Source organism: Elephas maximus, chromosome 7, assembly GCF_024166365.1.
Source record: "Elephas maximus indicus isolate mEleMax1 chromosome 7, mEleMax1 primary haplotype, whole genome shotgun sequence".
NCBI classification, from domain to species: domain Eukaryota; kingdom Metazoa; phylum Chordata; class Mammalia; order Proboscidea; family Elephantidae; genus Elephas; species Elephas maximus.
The window spans coordinates 135532959-135556753 of record NC_064825.1 but is presented as its reverse complement, the minus strand read 5'-3'; the positions used below and the strand labels follow the sequence as shown (position 1 = coordinate 135556753).

Here is a 23795-nt window from a genome sequence, read left to right as displayed (position 1 = left end):
TAATCTAGAACAGCCCCGTCCCCACACCCTCAGCACTCTCCCCCGACGCCCTAGCTTCCTCCGGAGTCTGGGTCAGCTGTCCAAAGACCCCAGGCTCTGCGTGTTCCTGTCTCCTTGGCCACCATTTTATAAGCTCCTCTCTCCCTTGCTCTTCCTGTAACTGGGGGTCAGAGCTATCGGCTAATGAGATGGGAGCTCAGCCGTCCTAGGCAAGAATCTTTCTTCGGTGATATGGGGACACTCTGTGCATCTATAGCCCCACCTGAGGGGCTGGTCGCCCTCTCAGTGAGGCTAAGTTTGATCACTGGGTGACAGCCAGCTATTGCCCTTGTAAAGCTGCATCTTTTCTCTGCGGCTAGTCTGGCATCTGCAGGTGTTAGGATGATACCCAGGTCCCACACACGCTCCTCCAGGCCTTACTGTGTGGACGATCCTCATGGAATCAATGACTCCGTCATCTGCGGGTGTTAGGATGATACCCAGGTCCCACACACGCTCCTCCAGGCCTTACTGTGTGGACGATCCTCATGGAATCAATGACTCCGTCATCTGCGGGTGTTAGGATGATACCCAGGTCCCACACATGCTCCTCCAGGCCTTACTGTGTGGACGATCCTCGTGGAATCAATGACTTTGTCATCTGCGGGTGTTAGGATGATACCCAGGTCCCACACATGCTCCTCCAGGCCTTACTGTGTGGACGATCCTCGTGGAATCAATGACTCCGTCATCTGCGGGTGTTAGGATGATACCCAGGTCCCACACATGCTCCTCCAGGCCTTACTGTGTGGACGATCCTCGTGGAATCAATGATTTTGTCATCTGCGGGTGTTAGGATGGTACCCAGGTCCCACACACGCTCCTCCAGGCCTTACTGTGTGGACGATGCTCGTGGAATCAATGACTTTGTCATCTGCAGGTGTTAGGATGGTACCCAGGTCCCACACACGCTCCTCCAGGCCTTACTGTGTGGACGATGCTCGTGGAATCAATGACTTTGTCATCTGCAGGTGTTAGGATGATACCCAGGTCCCACACACGCTCCTCCAGGCCTTACTGTGTGGACGATGCTCGTGGAATCAATGACTTTGTCATCTGCAGGTGTTAGGATGGTACCCAGGTCCCATACACGCTCCTCCAGGCCTTACTGTGTGGACGATCCTCGTGGAATCAATGACTCCATCATCTGCGGGTGTTAGGATGATACCCAGGTCCCACACACGCTCCTCCAGGCCTTACTGTGTGGACGATCCTCATGGAATCAATGACTCCGTCATCTGCGGGTGTTAGGATGATACCCAGGTCCCACACATGCTCCTCCAGGCCTTACTGTGTGGACGATCCTCGTGGAATCAATGACTTTGTCATCTGCGGGTGTTAGGATGATACCCAGGTCCCACACACGCTCCTCCAGGCCTTACTGTGTGGACGATCCTCGTGGAATCAATGACTTTGTCATCTGCGGGTGTTAGGATGATAACCAGGTCCCACACACGCTCCTCCAGGCCTTACTGTGTGGACGATCCTCATGGAATCAATGACTCCATCATCTGAGGGTGTTAGGATGATACCCAGGTCCCACACATGCTCCTCCAGGCCTTACTGTGTGGACGATGCTCGTGGAATCAATGATTTTGTCATCTGCAGGTGTTAGGATGGTACCCAGGTCCCATACACGCTCCTCCAGGCCTTACTGTGTGGACGATCCTCGTGGAATCAATGATTTTGTCATCTGCGGGTGTTAGGATGGTACCCAGGTCCCATACACGCTCCTCCAGGCCTTACTGTGTGGACGATCCTCGTGGAATCAATGATTTTGTCATCTGCGGGTGTTAGGATGGTACCCAGGTCCCACACACGCTCCTCCAGGCCTTACTGTGTGGACGATGCTCGTGGAATCAATGACTTTGTCATCTGCAGGTGTTAGGATGATACCCAGGTCCCACACACGCTCCTCCAGGCCTTACTGTGTGGACGATCCTCGTGGAATCAATGACTTTGTCATCTGCGGGTGTTAGGATGATAACCAGGTCCCACACACGCTCCTCCAGGCCTTACTGTGTGGACGATCCTCATGGAATCAATGACTCCATCATCTGAGGGTGTTAGGATGATACCCAGGTCCCACACACGCTCCTCCAGGCCTTACTGTGTGGACGATGCTCGTGGAATCAATGACTTTGTCATCTGCAGGTGTTAGGATGATACCCAGGTCCCACACACGCTCCTCCAGGCCTTACTGTGTGGACGATCCTCGTGGAATCAATGACTTTGTCATCTGCGGGTGTTAGGATGATAACCAGGTCCCACACACGCTCCTCCAGGCCTTACTGTGTGGACGATCCTCATGGAATCAATGACTCCATCATCTGAGGGTGTTAGGATGATACCCAGGTCCCACACATGCTCCTCCAGGCCTTACTGTGTGGACGATGCTCGTGGAATCAATGATTTTGTCATCTGCAGGTGTTAGGATGGTACCCAGGTCCCATACACGCTCCTCCAGGCCTTACTGTGTGGACGATCCTCGTGGAATCAATGATTTTGTCATCTGCGGGTGTTAGGATGGTACCCAGGTCCCATACACGCTCCTCCAGGCCTTACTGTGTGGACGATCCTCGTGGAATCAATGATTTTGTCATCTGCGGGTGTTAGGATGGTACCCAGGTCCCACACACGCTCCTCCAGGCCTTACTGTGTGGACGATGCTCGTGGAATCAATGACTTTGTCATCTGCAGGTGTTAGGATGATACCCAGGTCCCACACACGCTCCTCCAGGCCTTACTGTGTGGACGATGCTCGTGGAATCAATGACTCCGTCATCTGCAGGTGTTAGGATGATACCCAGGTCCCACACACGCTTCTCCAGGCCTTACTGTGTGGACGATGCTCGTGGAATCAATGATTTTGTCATCTGCGGGTGTTAGGATGGTACCCAGGTCCCATACACGCTCCTCCAGGCCTTACTGTGTGGACGATCCTCGTGGAATCAATGATTTTGTCATCTGCGGGTGTTAGGATGGTACCCAGGTCCCACACACGCTCCTCCAGGCCTTACTGTGTGGACGATCCTCGTGGAATCAATGACTTTGTCATCTGCAGGTGTTAGGATGGTACCCAGGTCCCACACACGCTCCTCCAGGCCTTACTGTGTGGACGATCCTCGTGGAATCAATGATTTTGTCATCTGCGGGTGTTAGGATGGTACCCAGGTCCCACACACGCTCCTCCAGGCCTTACTGTGTGGACGATCCTCGTGGAATCAATGACTTTGTCATCTGCGGGTGTTAGGATGATACCCAGACCCCACACACGCTCCTCCAGGCTTTATTGTGTGGGCGATTTCCGTAGAATCAATGAGTCCACTAGTTATTGCGAACGGTGAGTTTCTGATTGGGGTGGCGACTGTCCAGACCAGTATCCTGGACCCTGCCTCCTGGTATTCATGCCCAGTGCAGCCCCCTCCTCCTAATGGTGGACTGGACTGGGGAGGAGGGGAGGCGCCTCCTAACGAACAGCATGAGGCGAGAGCGAGTGGTGCCACTTCCACGACTGGCTACGAAAAGACCCTGGCTCCCACCTTCTCGTCCTCTCCCGCTGCCCTGGGCTCACTCTGCTGGAAGCCAGCTGCCATGGTGAGAGGTGCCTCTGGGAGCAGGGAGCTGATGGAGGCTGCCTCGGTGCCCTAGAGCTGCTGCAGCAGAAGCCCCACGAGGGGGTGGCTTAGGAAACAGAAATGGTTGTCCTCACTGGTCTAAGGCTGAAAGTCCAAATCAGGGTCTCGGCTGGGTCAGTTCCCTCCTTGTCGGCCCTCCTGGGTGTTCCTTTGTCCTTAGCTTGTAGATGATCCTCACACAGGACTTGTCTTCCCTCATGCACGTGTGTGTGTGTGTGTGTGTGTGTGAGCGCTACTCTTTATATGACTCGGAAGTGATTAGGCTTAGGGTCCACCCTACACTGGGATGACCTCCACTGACGTCACATTAGACTGCATCCTGGATGGCGATTATATTACATTACGGTCCACTAGCTGACCCTTGGTGACCCCAGGTGTGCGGAGTAGAACTGTGCGCGACAGGGTTTGGAGCTGTAAATGTTGTCTGAAGTTACTACATTTCCGGTAATTTGTTATGTGGCTTTGTTGTTGTTGTTGTTAGATGCTGTCGAGTTGGTTCCGACTCATAGTGACACACAACAGAACGAAACACTGCCCGGTCCTGTGCCGTCCTCACAATCGTTGTTATGCTTGAGCTCATTGTTGTAGCCACTGTGTCAGTCCACATCGTTAGGGCCTTCCCCCTTTTCACTGACCCTCTACTTCACCAAGCATGATGTCCTTCTCCGGGGAATGCTGCCTCCTGATAACATGTCTAAAGTCTGTGAGACATAGTCTCGCCATCCTTGCTTTTAAGGAGCATTCGGGTTGGACTTCTTCCAAGACTGATTTGTTCGTTCTTTTGGCAGTCCATGGTGTGTTCAATATTCTTTGCCAACACTACAATTCAAAGGCGTCAGTTCTTCGCTGGTATCCTGTTTCATTGTCCAGCTTTCACATGCATATGAGGCGACTGAAAACATCATGGCTTGGGTCAGCCGCACCTTAGTCTTCAGGGTGACATCTTTGCCTTTCAATACTTTAAAGAGGTCCTTTGCAGCAGATTTGCCCAATGCAATGTGTCTCTTGATTTCTTGACTGCTGCTTCCGTGAGTGTTGACTGTGGATCCAAGTAAAATGAAATCCTTGACAACTTCAATCTTTTCTCCGTTTATCATGATGTTGCTTATTGGTCCACTTGTGCGGATTTTTGTTTTCCTATGTTGAGGTGTAATCCAAACTGAAGGCTGTGGCCTTTGATCTTCGTCAGTAAGTGCTTCAAGTCCTCTTCCCTTCAGCAAGCAAGGTTGTGTCACCTGCACATCTCAAGTTGTTAATGAGTCTTCCTTCAATTCTGATGCCCTGTTCTTCATATAGACCAGCTTCCCGGATTATTTGCTCAGCGTACAAATTGAATAGGTGTGGTGAAAGGATACAACCCTGATGCACACTTTTCCTAACTTTAAATGAGGCAGTATTCCCTGTTCTGTTTGGACAATTGCCTCTTGATCTATGTACAGGTTCACACAACCATAGATAACTAATACACGGATTCTGTCATTCCTTCTTTGTTCCTCAGAGCCCCTGGATGGTACAAACGGGTAATGCACACAGCTGCTGTTATGGATTGAATTGTGTCCCCCAAAAATACACGTCAACTTGGCTAGGCCATGATTCCCAGTATTGTGTGGTTGTCCGCCATTTTGTGATCTGATTTGATTATCCTCCGTGTTATAAATCCTACCCTCCATCATGTTAATGAAGCAGGATTAGAGGCAGTTACGTTAATGAAGCAGGACTCCATCTACAGGATTAGGGTGTATCTTTTTTTTTTAATTTTTATTGTGCTTTAAGTGAAAGTTTACAAATCAAGTCGGGCTCTCATACAAAAACTTATAAACACCTTGCTATATACTCCTAAATGCTCTCCCCCTAATGAGGCAGCACACTCCTTCCCTCTGCTCTCTCTTTTCGTGTCCATTCAGCCAGCTTCTGACCCCCTCTAACCTCTCATCTCCCCTTTAGACAGGAGATGCCAACATAGTCTCATGTGTCTACTTGATCCAAGAAGCTCTTTCTTCCCCCGTATCATTTTCTATCCCATAGTCCAGTCCAATCCCTGTCTGAAGAGTTGGCTTCAGGAATGGTTCCTGTCCTGGGCCAATAGAAGGTCTGGGGACCATGACCTCTGGGGTCTTTCTAGTCTCAGTCAGACCATTAAGTCTGGTCTATTTATGAGAATTTGGGGTCTGTATCCCACTGCTCTCCTGCTCCCTTAGGGGTTCTCTGTTGCATTCCCTGTCAGGGCACTCATCGGTTGTAGCCAGGCACCATCTAGTTCTTCTGGTCTCAGGCTAATTGAGCCTCTGCTTTATGTAGCCCTTTCTGCCTCCTGGGCTCATAATTACCTAGTGTCTTTGTTGTTCTTCATTCTCCTTTGCTCCAGGTGGGTTGAGACCAATTGAAGCATCTTAGATGGCCGCTTGCTAGTGTCTAAGACCCCAGATGTCACTCTCCAAAGTGGGATGCAGAATGTTTTCTTAATAGATTTTATTGTGCCAATTGACTTAGATGTCCCTTGAACCATGGTGCCCAAACCCCTGCCCCTGCTATGCTGGCCTTCGAAGTGTTCAGTTTATTCAGGAATCTTCTTTGCTTTTGGTTTAGTCCAGTTGTGCTGACCTCCCCCGTATTGCGTGCTGTCTTTCCCGTCACCTAAAATAGTTCTTGTCTACTATCTAATTAGTGAAAACCCTTCTCCCTCCCTCCCTCCCTCCCTCCCTCCCTCCCTCCCTCCCCCCCCTTCTCGTAACCGTCAAAGAATATTCTCTTCTCTGCTGAAACTATTTCTCGAGTTCTTATAATAGTGGTGTTACACAATATTTATCCTTTTGCAACTGACTAATTTCACTCAGCATAATGCCTTCCAGATTCCTCTATGTTATGAAATGTTTCACGGATTCATCATTGTTCTTTGTCAATGCATAATATTTCATTGTGTGAATATACCATAATTTATTTATTCGTTCATCCGTTCGTGGGCACCTTGGTTGCTTCCATCTTTTTTGCTATTGTAAACAGTGCTGCAATGAACATGGGTGTGCATATATTTGTTTGTGTAAAGGCTCTTATTTCTCTAGGATATATTCCAAAGAGTGGGATTGCTGGATCATATGGTAGTTCTATTTCTAGTTTTTTAAGGAAGTGCCAAATTGATTTCCAAAGTGGTTGTACCATTTTATATTCCCACCAGCAGTGTATAAGTGTTCCAGTCTTTCCACAATTAGGTTGTATCCTGAGTCAATATCTTTTGAGATATAAAAGAGAGAAGTGAGCAGAGAGGAGGGGAACCTCATACCACCAAGAAAAAAGAGCCAGGAGCGGAGTGCATCCTTTGGCCCTGGGGTCCCTGCATTGAGAAGCTCCCAGACCAGGGGAAGATTGATGACAAGGATCTTCCCTGAGAGCCAACAGAGAGAAAAAGCCTTCCCCTTCAGCTCGCACCTGAATTTGGACTTCTAGCCTCCAAAACTGTGAGAGAATAAATTTCTCTGTGTTAAAGCCATCCCCTTGGGGCATTTCTGCTAATAGGAGCACTAAATGACTAAGATAGCTGCTAACCTAAACGATGGCAGCTCGAGTCCACCCAGAGGTACCTTGGAAAAAGGCCTGGTGATCTGCTTCTGAAAAAATCAGCCATTGAAAACCCTATGGAGCACAGTTGTACTCTAACACATATGGAGTAGTTTTGAGTTGGAATCAATTCAATGGCAACCTATTTTTGTATTTTTTTTTTCTATGTTCCTTAGCAGACCCTTTTTTGGGAAGACAGTGCTCCTTTGTCAACTGGGACTCCTTGGAGGCCTGAGAGAGTCTTGGTTTTATCTTGTCAGTTTTGTCCATGTAGGTTTTTCTAGCCACTATACCATTTCATCAAAGTTTTGAAATTTTATGGCCTACAGCATTTTGTTAATGTTCTAGTTTGGAATAATTACTGACTCACAGGAAGTTGTAAAGAAACAGGGAAGTAGAGGAAGGTCTCGTGTGCCCTGCCACCCAGCACAGGCATCTTGTGTAACTCTACTACGATATCGACTCCAGAAGGCTGACATGGTGCAATCCATCCAGCGGACTCAGAGGATACCAGTTGGAGACGCATTGAAGTATGTGTGTGTGTGTGCGCCATGTGTGCATGTGTGGGTTGTGTGCATGTGTGTGCCATATACATGCATGTGCGTATAGTGTATATGCACGTATCATGTATATTTGTGTGTCGTGTGTATGTATGTACCTGTGTATGTCATATGCAATGTGTGCACATGTGTGTCATGTGTATGTGTGCATGTATGTTGTGTGCATATGTGTGTGCACAGCTCTATGCAGTTTCATCACACGCATAGCTTCCTATGACCGCCACCACAAAAAGGTACAGAACTGTTCATCTCCTCAAGGCTCCCTCCTGCTGGCCCTTGTCACCACACCTGTCCCCTAGACCCTGGCAACCACTCATCTGTTCTCCATCTCTAAACTCGTGTCATTTTAAGAATGTCCTATAGATGGAATCATACAGCGTGGGACCTTTTGACATTGGCTTTTCTCACTCAGCTAATTCCCTTGAGGGCCAGCCCAGTTGTTGTGCGTATCAACAGTTTGTTCCTTTTTGTTGCTGAGAGTATGCCTCAGTCGGGATGTGCTTGTTTGTTTAACCAAGAACCTACTGAAGGACACTTTCGATTGTGCTTAGCTTTGGGCTATTACAAATAAAGCTGCTGTGAATATCCGTGTACAGGTTTTTGTGTGGATGTCAATTTTCGTTTCCTTCCAATAAAGACCCAAGAGCTCATGGTAGGTGTGTGTGAAGGTTTAGAAGAAACTGCCAGGCTGTACAACCTCTTATAGTATTCTCCCTGATGGCACAAATGGTTAACTGTTCGGGCACTAACCAAAAGGTTGGAGGTTCAAACCCACCCAGCAGCTGCACAGGAGAAAGACATGGCAATGTGCCCGGTTTCAGCCTAGGAAACCCTATGCGGCAGCTCTACTCCATCCCATGGGGTCGCTAGGAGTCTGAGACAACTGGATGGCCCCCAACAACAACACCACCATTTTAACCTCCTGTTGAACCTGAAGCTGTGTCTCCCTCTCCTTCCCTAATGTTGTTGTCGTTGGCTTTTTCTTTTTGATCTAATTCGCCAGAATTTTGCTAATTTTATTAATCTTTTCAAGGAAGCAAATTCTGGTTTTTGATACCCTCTGTCTGCTCCCCTGCCCCCATTTCATTAAGCTCTGTTCTTATCTTTATTATTTCCTTCCTTCTGCATTATTTGGGTTTATTCTATCGCAGTTTCTAGCATCGTCAATTGTATGCTCGACTCATCAGCTTTCAATCCTCTATCTTATATAAGTATTTAAAAGCCAAAAAACAAACCTGTTGCCACTGAGTATAATTCAATTTATGGGGACGCCACGTGTTACAGAGTAAAACTGCGCCATAGGGTTTTCTGGGCTGTAATCTTTACAGAAGGAGCCCTGGTGGCGCGGTGATTAAGTGCTTGGCTGCTAACCAGAAGGTCGGTGGTTCTAACCCACCAGCAGCTCCACGGGAGAAAAATGTGGCTGTTGGCTTCCGTAAAGATTACAGCCTCGGAAACCCTATGGAGGCAGCTCTAGTCTGTCTTATAGGGTTGCTGTGAGTAGGAACAGACTCGGGGGCGATGGGACTCTTCATGGACACAGATCACCAGACTTTCCTCCACAGCACTGTTGGGTGGGTTCGAACTGCCAAACTTTTTAGGTTAGTAGTTGAGCGCAAACCATTAAGACCACACCTTTCCTTCTAAGCTTGACTTTGCTGCATCCCACAAGTTTTTTTTTTTTATTGTGCTTTAAGTGAAAGTTTACAATTCAAGTCAGTTTCTCATACAAAAGCTTATATATACACTGTTACGTGACCCTAGTTGCTCTCCCTACAATGTGACAGCACGCTCCTCTCTACCCCGGATTTCCCATGTCCATTCAGCCAACTCCTGTCCCCCTCTGCCTTCTCATCCCACCTCCAGGCAGAAGCTGCCCACGCAGACTCTGTGTCCACTTGAGCCAAGAAGCTCACTCCTCACCAGTATCATTTTATATCTTATAGTCCAGTCTAATCCTTGTCTGAAGAATTGGCTTCGTGAATGGTTTTAATTTTGGGCTAACAGAGAGTTCAGGGGCCATGACCTCTGGGGTCCCTCCAGTCTGTCAGACCATTAAGTCTGGCCTTTTTACTAGAATTTGAGGTCTGCATCCCACTTTTCTCCTGCTCCATCAGGGATTCTCTGTTGTGTTCCCTGTCCGGACAGTTATTGGTGGTAGCCGGGCACCATCTAGTTCTTCTGGTCTCAGGCTGATAGAGCCTCAGTTTATGTGGCCCTTTCTTTCTCTTGGGCTCATATTTTCCTTGTGTCTTCGGTATTCTTCATTCTCCTTTGCTCCATGTGGGTTGAGATCAATTGATGCATCTTAGATGGCTGCTTGGTAGCTTTTAAGACCCCAGACACCGCTCACCAAACTGGGTGCATCCCACAAGTTTTTAACGCAGTCTTTTTAGTGTCACTCACTTTCAAGTATTTTAAAATTCCTACCACAATTTCTTCTTTGGCCCATTAGTTGTCTAGAAGAATGCTTTTAGAAATGTTTTAAATCATTCTGTTGTTGTTGATTGTTGGGACTGTCTCATGGGTTAGTTCATGATTCTTTTTTAAATGATCCGTTGTGTGCTTAAAAAGAATGTGCACAGCTGGATACTGTCTCCTACATTTGGCCCATAATATTCAGCCTGTTAACTGTGGGGTTTAAATCTACCCAATTTGTACTGGCCCCTTGTATCTTCAGTCTATTAATTATTGTGACAAAACTAAAACCCATTGCCAGTCAAGTCGATTTCGACTCATGGCGACCCTGTGAGTTACAGAGTAGAACTGCTCCATCGAGTTTTCTTGGCTGTAATCTTTATGGAAGCAGATCGACAGGCCTTTCTTCCATGGAGCCATTGGGTGGGTTTGAGCTGCCAACCTTTAGGTCAGCAGCCAATCACAAGCCATTTGTGCCACCCAGGGATCTTAATTGTTGCGAGAATTGTGATAAAACTCTGCTGTGGATTGAATTGGTTCTCCAGAAAGATATGTTAAAGTCCTCTGTACCTTGAAAGTGACCCTGTTTGGAAATAGGAGTTTTTTTGTTATGTTAATGAGTTCACGCCAGTTGTCTTAGGCTGGGTTCTCCAGAGAAGCAAAACCAGTAAAGTGTAGAAATATCTATAAAGAAATTTATATCAAGGAAGTGGCTCACACAGTTATGGAGGATGAATGTGGATCGGAGGCTTCTCCTGATTCATGTAGCCACAGGTGTTGGTGAACCCAAGATTGGCAGGTCAGACAGCAGGGCTCTGGTTCACAGGCTGTCAGGACCAATGAATCCCAAGACTGGCAGGGAAGAGGGCAGGTAAGCTGCTAGCTCAAGTCCCAAGAACCAGAGGTCGGATGAACAGGAGCCAGCTGCAGGATTTAGAGCAAGCAAAGGCCCAGGAGCCTTGCCAGAAAGTCTACCTAATGTTGGTTGCAGGCCACACCCCCAAAGAAACTCCCTTTCCACCGACTGGCTACTCACAGCAGAGTCCATCACGAGGGGATCGCGTTGTATCGAATCTCACCATGGAAGTCATCACATCATCGTACAACTGCCAAACTCCATCATAACTGCAAACCACTGAGGATCGCGGCCAGGTTTTCACACAACCTTAGCGATCACACCAGTACAGGTGGGTCTCAAACCTGAACTTTTCTGAGTGGTGTCTTATAAAAGGGGAGCAGAGACACGGAAGCAGAATCACACACGGCAGGAAGATCCAAGCCAAGACCGCTTGTCGCCGAGTCCATTCCCACTCACGGAGGCCCCATGTATGTCCGAGTAGGATCGTGCTCCACGAGGTTTTTGTTTTTTGTGGTGAAACTACATATAACAAACCACGCACCATCCCAACAACTGCCACGTGTACAGCTCAGCGACACTGATCACGCTCTTCCAGCCATGCAGCCATTCACGGTGTCCTTTTCCAAATCATTCTACCAACACTAACGTAGACTCAATGCCCCCTAAGCAAAAAGCCCCGCTCCATAGGGTCTTCACGGCTATGACCCTTTGGAAGCAGATTTCCAGACCCTTCTTCGGAGGTACCCCTGGGTGGGTTTGAACCACCAACCTTTCAGTAAGTAGTCACGCGCTTAACATGTGTCCCACTGAAGGACTCCCAGGAGGAAGACAGATGCCACACGAAGATACATCTACAAGCTAAAGGAAGGCCAAGAGAGGCCTGGGGACACCAAAGCCGACAGAGACAAGGAACGGCCTTTTCCAGAGTGGACAGAACACAGCCCTGGTGATGCCCTGAGTTTGGACTCCCAGCCTCCAACACTGTGAAACAACAAATTCCTCTCCTTCGAAGCCACCGGCTTGCAGTACTCTTGTTACGGAATTCCTAGGAGACATTTTGCCAAGGTCATCTTGTGGATCTGTCAATATTTGGGTCTGTTTTATGCTGTGTCAACATCAGGTTGTTCGAGTTTAACCTGGTTTATCTGATTCTGCCCCGACACTTCCTACCCTTCTGTGGCCTCTCCCTGTGGGTGGGTCTCGTGAAAAGCATATTGCTGAAAGTTTTTTTTTTTTATCTAGTCTGTCTGTGGCTTTTACTCGATTGTTCTTTCAAAAGGAAGTTTAAAATATTTTCTCTGGCATATTTTAAGAGTTTGGCACCGGGGAGATTCCTTGGGGGAAGATCTAGACCACCAGATTGCCATAAATGGAAGTCCCAACATAGCGTCTTTTAAATTTTGATTGAGAATGTGACTACTTGGGGTCCTCCAGAGACCCGTTATGACTTCTTTTTAAAGTAAACCTTAGAAGAGCTTGAGATTTACAGAAAAATGTCAAAGAAGATACAAAGAGTTCCCTTATGCCCCATACGCAATGCCCCCCATTGTTAACATCGTGCATTAGCGTAGTGCATTTGCCACAGCTAATAAACCAGACGTCGTCTTTAGAAGAACCCTTAAAAGATGCCCCTTAAAAGAGAGGATGCTGAGACTTCATCTCATGTACTTTGGACATGTTATCTGGAGAAGGACATCATGCTTGGTAAAGTAGAGGGTCAGCGAAAAAACAGGAAGACCCTCAACGAGATGGGTTGACACAGTGGCTGCAACAATGGGCTCAAACATAGCAACAGTTGTGAGGATGGTGCAAGACCAGGCAGTGTTTTGTTCTGTTGTACGTGGGATTGTTATGAGTCAGAACTGACATGATGGCACCTAACAACAACAACACTGAATCAACACTGGTGTCTTATTATTAACTAAACTCCATACTTTAGGCAGATTTCATTAGTTTTTCCTTACTGTTCCATCCAGGATCCCACGTTACATTTAGTCATCATGTCTCCATATACACCTCTTGGCTGGGACAGTTTTTATACTTGCCCTGTACTTGACGATCCTGACAGGTTTGAGGAGTGCTGGTCAGGTAGCTTACAGAACACTGCTCACCTGGGGTTCTTCTGATGTTTATCTCATGAATAGGTTGAGGTGATGGGTTTGGAGAGGAAAAACACAGAGCTGAAAGGCCCTTCTCATCACAGCATACTATCCACGTGATGGTATTGTAATTCAAGGCAGGTTCTTGTCCTGTCCTATTAGCCCATCAAAATAAGACAGTCACCACACCACCTGTTGCAAGGGAAACATAAAGTGGAAATTTATTGTTTGCACAAACATGGAGCAACGTGGGGCCTAGCAGCCCCAAAACCACGCAATCCCTGTCTCTTGGGAGCTTGGAGCTTTTATGCCCTCCAGTCCCCAGGGGCAAGACCGGTGCCGGAAATCTGACTCCCTGGTCCCTCCCAAGTCTTTTGCACAGGAAGGGAACTTTCGCTTTGCAAACTGGCTCCAGTGTGCTGAAGAACATTTTCCTCTCTTGCAAAGGTCAGGCCCGGGGTCAAGTTCAGGGCCACGCCCCTCAGGTCTTGTGCATGTGCTGAGATCCCGGTTTGCACGTGCAGGATCTCAGCGCCAAATTCAAAAAGCTGTTAGGGCCCACCGGGCGCCGGGGCTGCCAAGCCAAAGTTAGAAACCGTGGCATGGTGGGCTGCAGGGAGGGGGAAACTGCGGCAGAGCCGGGGAAGCCTCCGCAGCGGCTTCAGTATGACTTATTTTTGTTTTTATTATATTTTATTGTGTTTTCAGTGAAGGTTTACACAGCAGTTTAGGCTCCCACTCAACAATTTCTACACAGGGTATTCAGCAACATTGTTTACATTCTTCAAAATGCCTGAACATTCTATTTCCGTTCCAGTTGTTCCGTTTCATCTAGTTTCCCAGCCCCCTTACATTCTCATCTTTGTTCTAAAGTCATTGCTGACTGTTTGGTCTCATATAAGCGATTTTTTAAAAGGAGTACAATACTCACAGGTGATATTCTCTATTTTGTGAGCCAATCTATCATTTAGCTAAAAGGTGACCTCAGGGGATAGTTTCAGCTCAAGGTTTAAACAGTATCTCAGAGCAATAGCTTCAGGGAGTCCTCCAATCTCAATTGGGTCAGTGAGTCTGGTTTTATTTATTTTTTTTTTGAGGGGGGGTTGAGGTTCTGTTTCACATTTTTTAAATCAGGTTTCATCTATTGTGGCCCTGATCACACGAGTTGGTAGCAGAAGCTGGGCACTACCTGGTTCTTTGGGTCTCAGGTACGGTTATGACTTTTGATTCACTGATTGGGTAGAAGAGGGGAGCCCGGGTGTTTCCTACCACTCATTCCACCAGTCAAGGGGAGATAATTCGGGTGTCCCACGAGTTGCTGAGGGTGTCTCCACTCCAAAAATTCAGGACTCATCACAACATGTGATCATTTGGCCAATACCAATGAGCCAAATGGGTCTGTCCACTTAGAGTCCACTCTGGGCCTGCTTCTTCAGGAGCAACTGTGCCCAGTTGACCTCTGCAACCTCAGCCCCAGTGTCTTGGTTATCTAGTGCTGCTATAACAGAAATATCACAAGTAGATGGCTTTAACAGACAGAAATTTATTCTCTCAAAGGCTAGAAGTGCAAATTCAGGGCACCAGCTCCAGGAGAAGGCTTTCTCTCTCTGTCAGCTCTGGGGGAAAACCCTTGTCCTCAATCTTCCATTTGTCTAGGAGCTTCTCAGAGCAGGGACCCTGGGTCCAAAGGATGCAGTCCACTCCTGGCTCTTCTTTCTTGGCGGTATGAGGTCTCCGTGTCTGTCTGCTGGATTCTCTCTTTTATATCTCAAAAGAGATTGATTCAAGATCCAACCTAATACTGTAGATTGAGTCCTGCCCTCATTAACATAACTGCCTCTAGTCCTGCCTCATTAACATCATAAAACCAAAGAGGTTAGGATTTATAACACATTCACAAAATGGAGGATAATCAGATCACAAAATGGAGGACAACCACACAGTACTGGGAATCATGGCCTAGCCAAGTTGACGCACATTTTTGGGGGACACAGTTCAATCCATGACACTCGGATCCCCCTATTCCAACTGCATGAATCCCATAAACCTGTCCAGGTTTCAGAGCTGATGCCCGTTCTCTGGTTGTTGGCTCTGCTTCTCCAGGGGTGTTACCAGCCCAGAGGCCAAGACCCTGATTTGGACTGTTAGCCTACAGAACCATGAGACAATAAATTTCTCTTCTTTCAAGCCTGCTTATGGTGTTTGTGTTACGGTGGTGCTAGGGAACTAAGACAAGTGCCCAGTGAAGCAAGCAAGAGGAAGGCTGCATTTAAGAAACAGGGTCCCTCTAGAGAAGGACAATGGGGTCCCTAGAAGGACGGTGAGGGGGACTCCGGAATGACAGCACCACCACAGACTGGAGGGACAGGCCTCAAGGCTCACACTGGTGGAGGGCAGCTCTCACCATGAGCCCCCCACCACTGTCCTTAGAGTGTCCAGCTAGCCTGGCCCTGCTCACATCTGTCCCTGGCTTGTCTTGCCCACATGATGCTAACAGCCCTCTCCTCCCTTCATGCCGTGCTACTGGGTCAGCTGAGGCCAGTCTTCCTCCCAGAGTGGACCTGGCTTCAACTCCGCAGATGCTGGACACAGGCCCTGGTGCTATCAGCAGCCGAGAGCAAAGCAGCCTGTACCCCAGGCCGTATTCCTGTCAGCTGTTCCTTATCTGGGCTACTCCTGACCTTCCAGTGCCTGGCCAGGATGAACCACAGGCTTCTAGGACACCCTCGTGACTCTCCCCCGCTCCCCAAAGTAAGGAGTGGCTCTTACAAAATCCCAGGAAGCTGCCCCCACACTCTCGGTGGACGCTCTGCTCAGCTTCTGCCCCCAGGAGCCCTCGTCTACGGTTGGCAGTCGAGCCCCATTACGGGGTAAACTGTGTCCCCCAAAAGATACGTTGAAGTCCTAACTCCTGGACCTCTGAATGGGACCCTGTTTGAGGAAATAGAATTTTTCTCGAAGGTGTTATTAGTTGGGTTAATGAGGTCAGACAGCAGTAGGGTGGATCCACACCCCATTTGAGTAGTGTCTTATTAAAGGGGAAAATAGGCCTGCAGACAAAGTCATACAGGGGAAGATGCCGTATGAAGATGAGTCTACAAGCCAAGGAACACCAAAAGATGCCCGGAGCTACCAGATGCTGGAAGAGACAAGAACCCTCTCCTAGTGCCTTTGGAGAGAACATGGCCCTGCTGACAACACCCTGAATTTAGACTCTTAGCCTCCAGAACCACAGGACAATACATTTCTGTTCTTCAGAGCTACCTACTTTGTGGCACTGTTAGGGCAGTCCCGGAGGCTAAGGCAGGCCTGTCCTTCCCCGGGTCAGGGCGTGCTGTCAACCCTGAACAGTAAATCATTGAGGGACCCCTCGTAGATGGACACGCAGAAGCCGGTGATGCTCCCTGTCTCACCCAGGTGGTGGGTGCACAGGAGGTGGCTTTGTCGTGATTCTCTGACCGCATAGCTACACCATAGACTCCTGTATCCATGAAGGACCTCATGCTTGGTAAAGTACAGGGTCAGCGAAAAAGAGGAAGGCTCTCAGTAAGATGGACTGACACAGTGGCTGCAACAATGGGCTCCAGCATAGCAATGACTGGGAGGATGACACAGCACCAGGCAGGGTTTCGTTCTGTTGTACACAGGGTCACCATGAGTCAGAACTGTCTCGACGGCACCTAACAACAACAACACCCATGAAACAAACATTCCACAGTTTTGAAAACAGGAAGCAAAATAAGAAACGAGAATAACAGCTGAGGCCAGCCCTTGTCCCACTCCACCTGCCCAGCATGTGTGGGGCTCTAAGCCTAGTGCCCTGTTGGTGGTGTCATTGTTGAGTCGGCCCCCTGACTGACACCGTACAGTGAAACAAAACCCTGTCCGGTCCCGCACCATGATCAGTAGTGGATCGGATCATTGGGATCCGTAGGGTTTTCACTGACTGATTCTTGGAAGTAGGTTGCCAGGACTTTCTTCCTGGTCTTAGTCTGGACACTCTGATGAAACCCGTTCAGCCTCCTAGCAATACACAAGCCTCCACTGACAAACGGGTAGTGACCGAGCAGGAGGCGCACTGGCTGGGGATCTGACCCAGGTCTCCCACATGGAGGGCGAGAATCCTACCACGGAGCCACCACTGCCTCCTCCCGACCCCAGGGTACCCTAGTGCTCTCGCAATCTCCTTTGACATGGAGGGAAACTAACGCACAGCAAGCAGGAGGAAGTGAGGTTGGAATACGAACCCACTATCCTGCCAGCTTCCTTGGAGGGAAGGAAGCCACACACGCTGTGAGGTGCACAGCCCTGGGAACCCTGTGATGGCAGAAAGGGGGCCTCAGACACCCTCTCAAACACCCACCAGGGCTCTCAGGGCCAGCCCTGCCCTGTGCCCATGGGCACCAAAGCTCAGGGACACAGCGCTCCTCCCTACTGGACAAGGAGATGGGTCCCAGTGGCCCATAGGACAAGCAGCACTTGTGGCTCTAGGAACCGGATGGAGTTCAGCAGTGTCCTGACTCAGCAGGGCTCCTCAGGCACCCAGGAGGGTGGAGCGTGGGCTCGAAGAAAAGCCAGGACAACTGCAGTAAGGGAGGCCCCCAGGCCACGGTGCCAGGGGTGGAGGCTCTGTTAGGCCTCTGGTGGGGTACTGCGGCAGCCCCCAGCACCAGCCTGGGTAACCTGGGAAAGAGGCCCCACACGCAGGCCAGGCCCCTGGCTACTAGTCCAGTAGTGGGCAGCTGGGGGGCCTCACCTACTCTGGGAGTTGCAAGACCCCCACCCCCATGGAAAGAAGCCAGCGCTGGTGCTCCTTGCGCTACCCCTGGGGGCCTCACCCCAACATCTCCAGGACTGGGGGTGTCCCGCCCCCTGGTCCCATAAGGAAGCTGAGCCAGAGAGGTGGAGGGGCTTGGTTGGAAAGGTCCAGGCAGCCCCCCAAACTCTGGGGAGCTAGTCGGGCCCCTCTGCCCCTAAGAGGGCAGTTGGTCCGTAACTCTGTGCCTACCACCCCCCTCTCCCAGGCTGCCTGCTCACTTCCTGCCTACCATAGCCCAGGCTGCAAAGATCCAAATTCTAAAAGGGCAGGGGAGGGGCCGGGAGGCCCAGGGTGGCAGCCAAAGAGCAGCTGTTGGGTTGATGAGAAACAGGAGCTCGGGGTCTGCCAGCCTCGGCCTCCTTCCTCTCCCCAGCCTCGGCAGCCTGGTGTGGGCCCGGCTCTGGGGGGGGACCCGCCCCCTCGGCACGGAGCCCACTTCTCGGGACTGTCCCCTGTAGCTCAGTCTGGGGGTCCCTCCTGGGCACGGTCAGGCATTTCACTGGGCTTCGTCTCACGCCGTTCTTTAAGGCCCCAGCGGTTGAAACCACGCACTTTTCCGAACTCGGAAAGTTCTGAACTGACAGAGCCACCTTCCCGTTCACTTTCATTTCTTCCTCTTTTTATTATTTTTTAAATGGTAACATAAATAGCTAACAAAACACCTACCCTTTCAACAATCTTCATGTGTACAGTCCAGTAACATTAATTTTTTCCTCGTGTTGCTCGACCACCACTGTCCCCAAGGTCTCCCATCATCCTACACAGAAACGTGAGCCGTTTCATTTCTTCCTGCAAACTGGACGGGCTTTCCTAAGCTCCTCTCTGCCTTGCCATGTCTTACCTGACAACGCCAGTGGTGTCCAGGACATGCCTACGACGCTGTTTCCAAGCTTCATCCCCTGGGCTGCCAGCTCCGTTCTCCCTTAGTCCACCTCCCAAGTTAGCATGGATGTTTTAACCCCATGTTCGCCCCAGCACTGCACGGGTTGCCCCATTCTAGCCTCTGCTATCTGCTACATCGCTGCCTGGCTACATTTAGGTCTGGGGGTTTCTTAGGCTGGGTGTTCTAGAGAAGCAAAACCAGTAAGGCATATAAATATATATACAGAGAGATTTATATCAAGGAAATGGCTCATGTGGTTGTTGTTGTTGTTAGGTGCTGTCGAGTCGGTTCTGACTCATATAGACCCTGTGCACAACAGAACGAAACACTGCCCAGTCCTGCGCCATCCTTACAATCCTTGTTATGCTTGAGCTCCTTGTTGCAGCCACTGTGTCAATCCACCTCGTTGAGGGTCTTCCTCTTTTCCGCTGACCCTGTACTCTGCCAAGCATGATGTCCTTCTCCAGGGACTCATCCCTCCTGACAACGTGTCTAAAGTATGTAAGACGCACTCTCGCCATCCTTGCTTCTAAGGAGCATTCTGGTTGTACTTCTTCCAACACAGATTTGTTCGTTCTTTTGGCAGTCCATGGTATGTTCAATACTCTTCGCCAACACCACAATTCAAAGGCGTCAACTCTTCTTCGGTCTTCCTTATTCATTGTCCAGCTTTCACGTGCATATGATGTGATTGAAAACACCATGGCTTGGGTCAGGCGCCCCTTAGTCTTCAGGGTGACATCTTTGCTCTTCAACACTTTGAAGAGGTCCTTTGTAGCAGATTTGCCCAATGCAATGCGTCTTTTGATTTCTTGACTGCTGCTTCCATGGCTGTTGATTGTGGATCCAAGTAAAATGAAATCCATGACAACTTCAATCTTTTCTCCATTTATCATGATGTTGCTCATTGGTCCAGTTGTGAGGATTTTTGTTTTCTTTATGTTGAAGTGTAATCCATACTGAAGGCTGTGGTCTTTGATCTTCATTAGTAAGTGCTTCAAGTCCTCTTCACGTTCAGCAAGCAAGGTTGTGTCATCTGCATAACGCAAGTTGTTAAAGAGTCTTCCTCCAATCCTGATGCTCCGTTCTTCTTCATATAGCCCAGCTTCTAGTATTATTTGCTCAGCATACAGATTCAATAGGTATGGTGAAAGGATACAACCCTGACGCACACCTTTCCTGACTTTAAACCAATCAGTATCCCCTTGTTCTGTCCAAACAACTGTCTCTTGATCTGTGTAAAGGTTCCTCATGAGCACAATTAAGTGTTCTGGAATTCCCATTCTTTGCAGTGTTATCCATAGTTTGTTATGATCCACACAGTCGAATGCCTTTGTATAGTCAATAAAACACAGGTAAACATCCTTCTGGGATTCTCTGCTTTCAGCCAGGATCCATCTGACATCAGCAGTGATATCCCTGGTTCCACGTCCTCTTCTGAAACCAGCCTGAATTTCTGGCAGTTCCCTGTTGATATACTGCTGCAGCCGTTTTTGAATGATCTTCAGCAGAATTTTGCTTGCGTGTGATATCAATGATATTGTTCTATAATTTCCACATTTGGTAAGATCACCTTTCTTGGGAATAGGCATAAATATGGATTTCATCCAATCAGTTGGCCAGGAAGCTGTCCTCCATATTTCTTGGCATAGACGAGTGAGCACCTCCAGCACTGCATCTGTTTGTTGAAACATCTCAATTAATATTCCATCAATTCCTGGAGCCTTGTTTTTTGCCAATGCCTTCAAAGCAGCTTGGACTTCTTCCTTCAGTACCATCGGTTCCTGATCATATGCCACCTCTTGAAATGGTTGAATACCGACTAATTCTTTTCGGTATAATGACTCTGTGTATTCCTTCCATCTTCTTTTGATGCTTCCTGCATCATTTAATATTTTCCCCATGGGACCCTTCACTATTGCAACTCAAGGTTTGAATTTTTTCTTCAGTTCTTTCAGCTTGAGAAACGCTGAGCGTGTTCTTCCCTTTTGGTTTTCCATCTCCAGCTCTTTGCACATGTCCTTACAATACTTTATTTTGTCTTCCCGAGAGGCCCTTTGAAATCTTCTGTTCAGCTCTTTTACTTCATCAATTCTTCCTTTTGCTTTAGTTGCTCAACACTCAAGAGCAAGTTTCAGAGTCTCCTCTGACATCCACCTTGGTCTTTTTTTTCTTTCCTGTCTTTTCAGTGACCTCTTGCTTTCTTCATGGATGATATCCTTGATGTCATTCCACAACTCATCTAGTCTTCGGTCACTAGTGTTCGATGCATCAAATCTATTCTTGAGATGGTCTCTAAATTCAGGTGGGATATATTCAAGGTCATATTTTAGCTCTCACAGACTTGGTCTGATTTTCTTCAGTTTCAGCTTGAACTTGCATATGAGCAATTGATGGTCTGTTCCACAGTCGGCCCCTGGCCTTGTTCTGACTGATGATATTGAGCTTTTCCATCATCTTTTTCCACTGATGTAGTCAATTTAAATTCTGTGTGTTCCATCTGGCGAGGTCTGTGTGTATAGTCGCCGTTTATGTTGGTGAAAGAAGGTATTTGCAATGAAGAAGTCGTGGGTCTTGCAAAATTCTATCATTCGATCTCTGGCATTGTTTGTATCACCAAGGCCCTATTTTCCAACTACTGATCCTTCTCCTTTGTTTCCAACTTTCGCATTCCAATCGCCACTAATTATCAGTTTATCTTGATTGCATGTTTGATTAATTTCAGGCTGCAGCAGCTGATAAAAATCTTCTATTTCTTTATCTTTGGCCTTAGTGGTTGGTGTGTAAATTTGAATAGCAGTCGTATTAACTGGTCTTCTTTGTAGGCGTACGGATATTATCCTATCACTGACAGCTCTGTATTTCAGGATAGATCTTGAAACGTTCTTTTTGACGATGAATGCAACACCATTCCTCTTCAAGTTCTCATTCCCAGCATAGTAGACTATATGATTGTCTGATTCAAAATGGGCAATACCAGTCCATTTCAGCTCAGTAATGCCGAGGATATTGATGTTTATGCATTCCACTTCATTTTTGACGATATCCAGTTTTCCTATATTCATACTTCGTACATTCCAGGTTCTGATTATTAATGGATGTTTGCAGCTGTTTCTTCTCATTTTGAGTCATGCCACATCAGCAAATGAAGGTCCCGAAAGCTTGACTCCATCCACGTCATTAAGGTCGACTCTACTTCGAGGAGGCAGCTCTTCCTCAGTCATCTTTTGAGTGCCTTCCAACCTGGGGGGCTCATCTTCCAGCACTATATCAGACAATGTTCCGCTGCTATTCATAAGGTTTTCACTGCCTAATGCTTTTCAGAAGTAGACTGTCGGGTCCTTCTTCCTAGTCTGTCTTAGTCTGGAAGCTCAGCTGAAACCTGTCCTCCATGGGTGACCCTGCTGGTATCTGAATACCGGTGGCATAGCTTCCAGCATCACAGCAACACACAAGCCCCAACGGTACGACAAACTGACACATGGGGGCATGTGGTTGTAGAGGCTGGCAAGTCCCAAGTCTGTGGATTGGGCTGGAGGCTTCTCCTGATTTACGTATGACAGGGGGTGGTCAAGGCAAGATCAGCATGTTAGACAGCAGGGCTCTGGCTCACAGGCTGTGAAGACTGACAAATCCCAAAACTGGCAGGCAAGCTGCTAGCTCAAGCCCCAAGAATTGGAGGTTAGACAAACAGGAGCCAGCTGCAGGATCCAGAGTGAGCAAAAGCCTACGAGCCTTGCCAGAAAGTCTACCTAATATTGGATGTAGGCCACACTCCCAAGGAAACTCTCTTTCAACTGATTGGCTACTCACAGCAGATCCCATCATGGAAGTGTTTACATTATATTAGGCCTCATCATGGAAGTGATTACATCATTATACAACTGCCAAACTACATCGCAACTGCCCATCCACTGAGAATCATGGCTCAGTCAAGTCGACACACAACCTTAAGGATCACAGGAAGTTTATTTATTTGCTCATATTATTTATATATTATTTATTTGTTATCACAACATAATCTGGCCTATCCCCCCCAAAACAATCACTGCTATTGAGTCAATTCCAGCTCCTGGCAACGCTACAGGACAGAGCAGAACTGCCCCATAGGGTTTCCAAGGCTGCCACATCGAAAGCAGACTACCATGTCTTTCTCCTGCAGAGTGGCTGGTGGGTTCAAACCTCCGACCTTTTGGTTAGCAGCTGAGCACTTAACCACTATGGCACCAGGGCTCCTCTAACATGGCCTATCCTGACTAGGTTCTTTCAAGCAAGGTGCTTCCCACTGGTCCTCAGCCCACTCCCAGTCAAGAGGTCAATCTGCAGTCCACAGCCCACCAAAACCAAACCCTTTGCCATCGTGGCAATTCCCACCCACAGTGACCCTATAAGACAGAGTAGAACTACCCCATAGGTTGCCAAGGAGCAGCCGGTAGATTCCAACTGCTGGCCTTTTGGTTAGCAGCCAAGCTCTTAACAACTGCACTACCAGGGCTATTAACCACAACATGCCAAGGGCCCCCGAATTGCTCCTTCCCCTGCCTCCTTCCACTCAGAGCTGAAGGAAGGGAAGGCCCGCAGAGCCCCAGGGACGCAACACTTCCCATTTCCCACGCCATCACCAAAAACTACTCCAGTTTAACCCATGCCATGGTGGCTGTACCCAGGACACCCCCCACAGTGCCATAGATTACTTTTATGTGTCCTTTCTAGCCATGGTCTTATACTCCCACCCAAGTGATTGGCCGGGATTGTGTGATAGGGTAATTGTGGCCCACCAAGGGGATTGGTCAATTTTGCCATCCTGCTGGGCTTGAAATGAGCCACCTCTGAGGCAGGGAAGAGAAGATCCCACCAAGGAAGAACAGCCAGGAGCCAGCATGTCCTTTGGACCCAGGGTCCCTACGCTGAGAAGCTCCTGGAACCAG

The 23795-nt window shown here is 48.4% G+C and overlaps 1 long non-coding RNA gene across 7 annotated transcripts; it reads left to right on the top strand.

Annotated features, from left to right (window-relative positions):
• The first annotated feature begins 518 nt into the window (after positions 1-518).
• LOC126081193 (uncharacterized) lies at positions 519-3206 on the top strand. 7 transcript variants are annotated; one of them, XR_007518305.1, is made up of 4 exons: positions 519-646; positions 920-1120; positions 1849-2011; positions 3104-3206. It is a non-coding gene; the product is annotated as an uncharacterized LOC126081193 (long non-coding RNA). The 7 variants fall into 7 exon arrangements; XR_007518309.1 differs by lacking the exons at positions 519-646; positions 1849-2011 and adding exons at positions 2122-2212; positions 2668-2739 and having other exon boundaries at positions 814-1120; XR_007518306.1 differs by lacking the exon at positions 519-646 and adding an exon at positions 2668-2739 and having other exon boundaries at positions 814-1120; positions 1849-1939.
• Positions 3207-23795: the final 20589 nt, after the last annotated feature.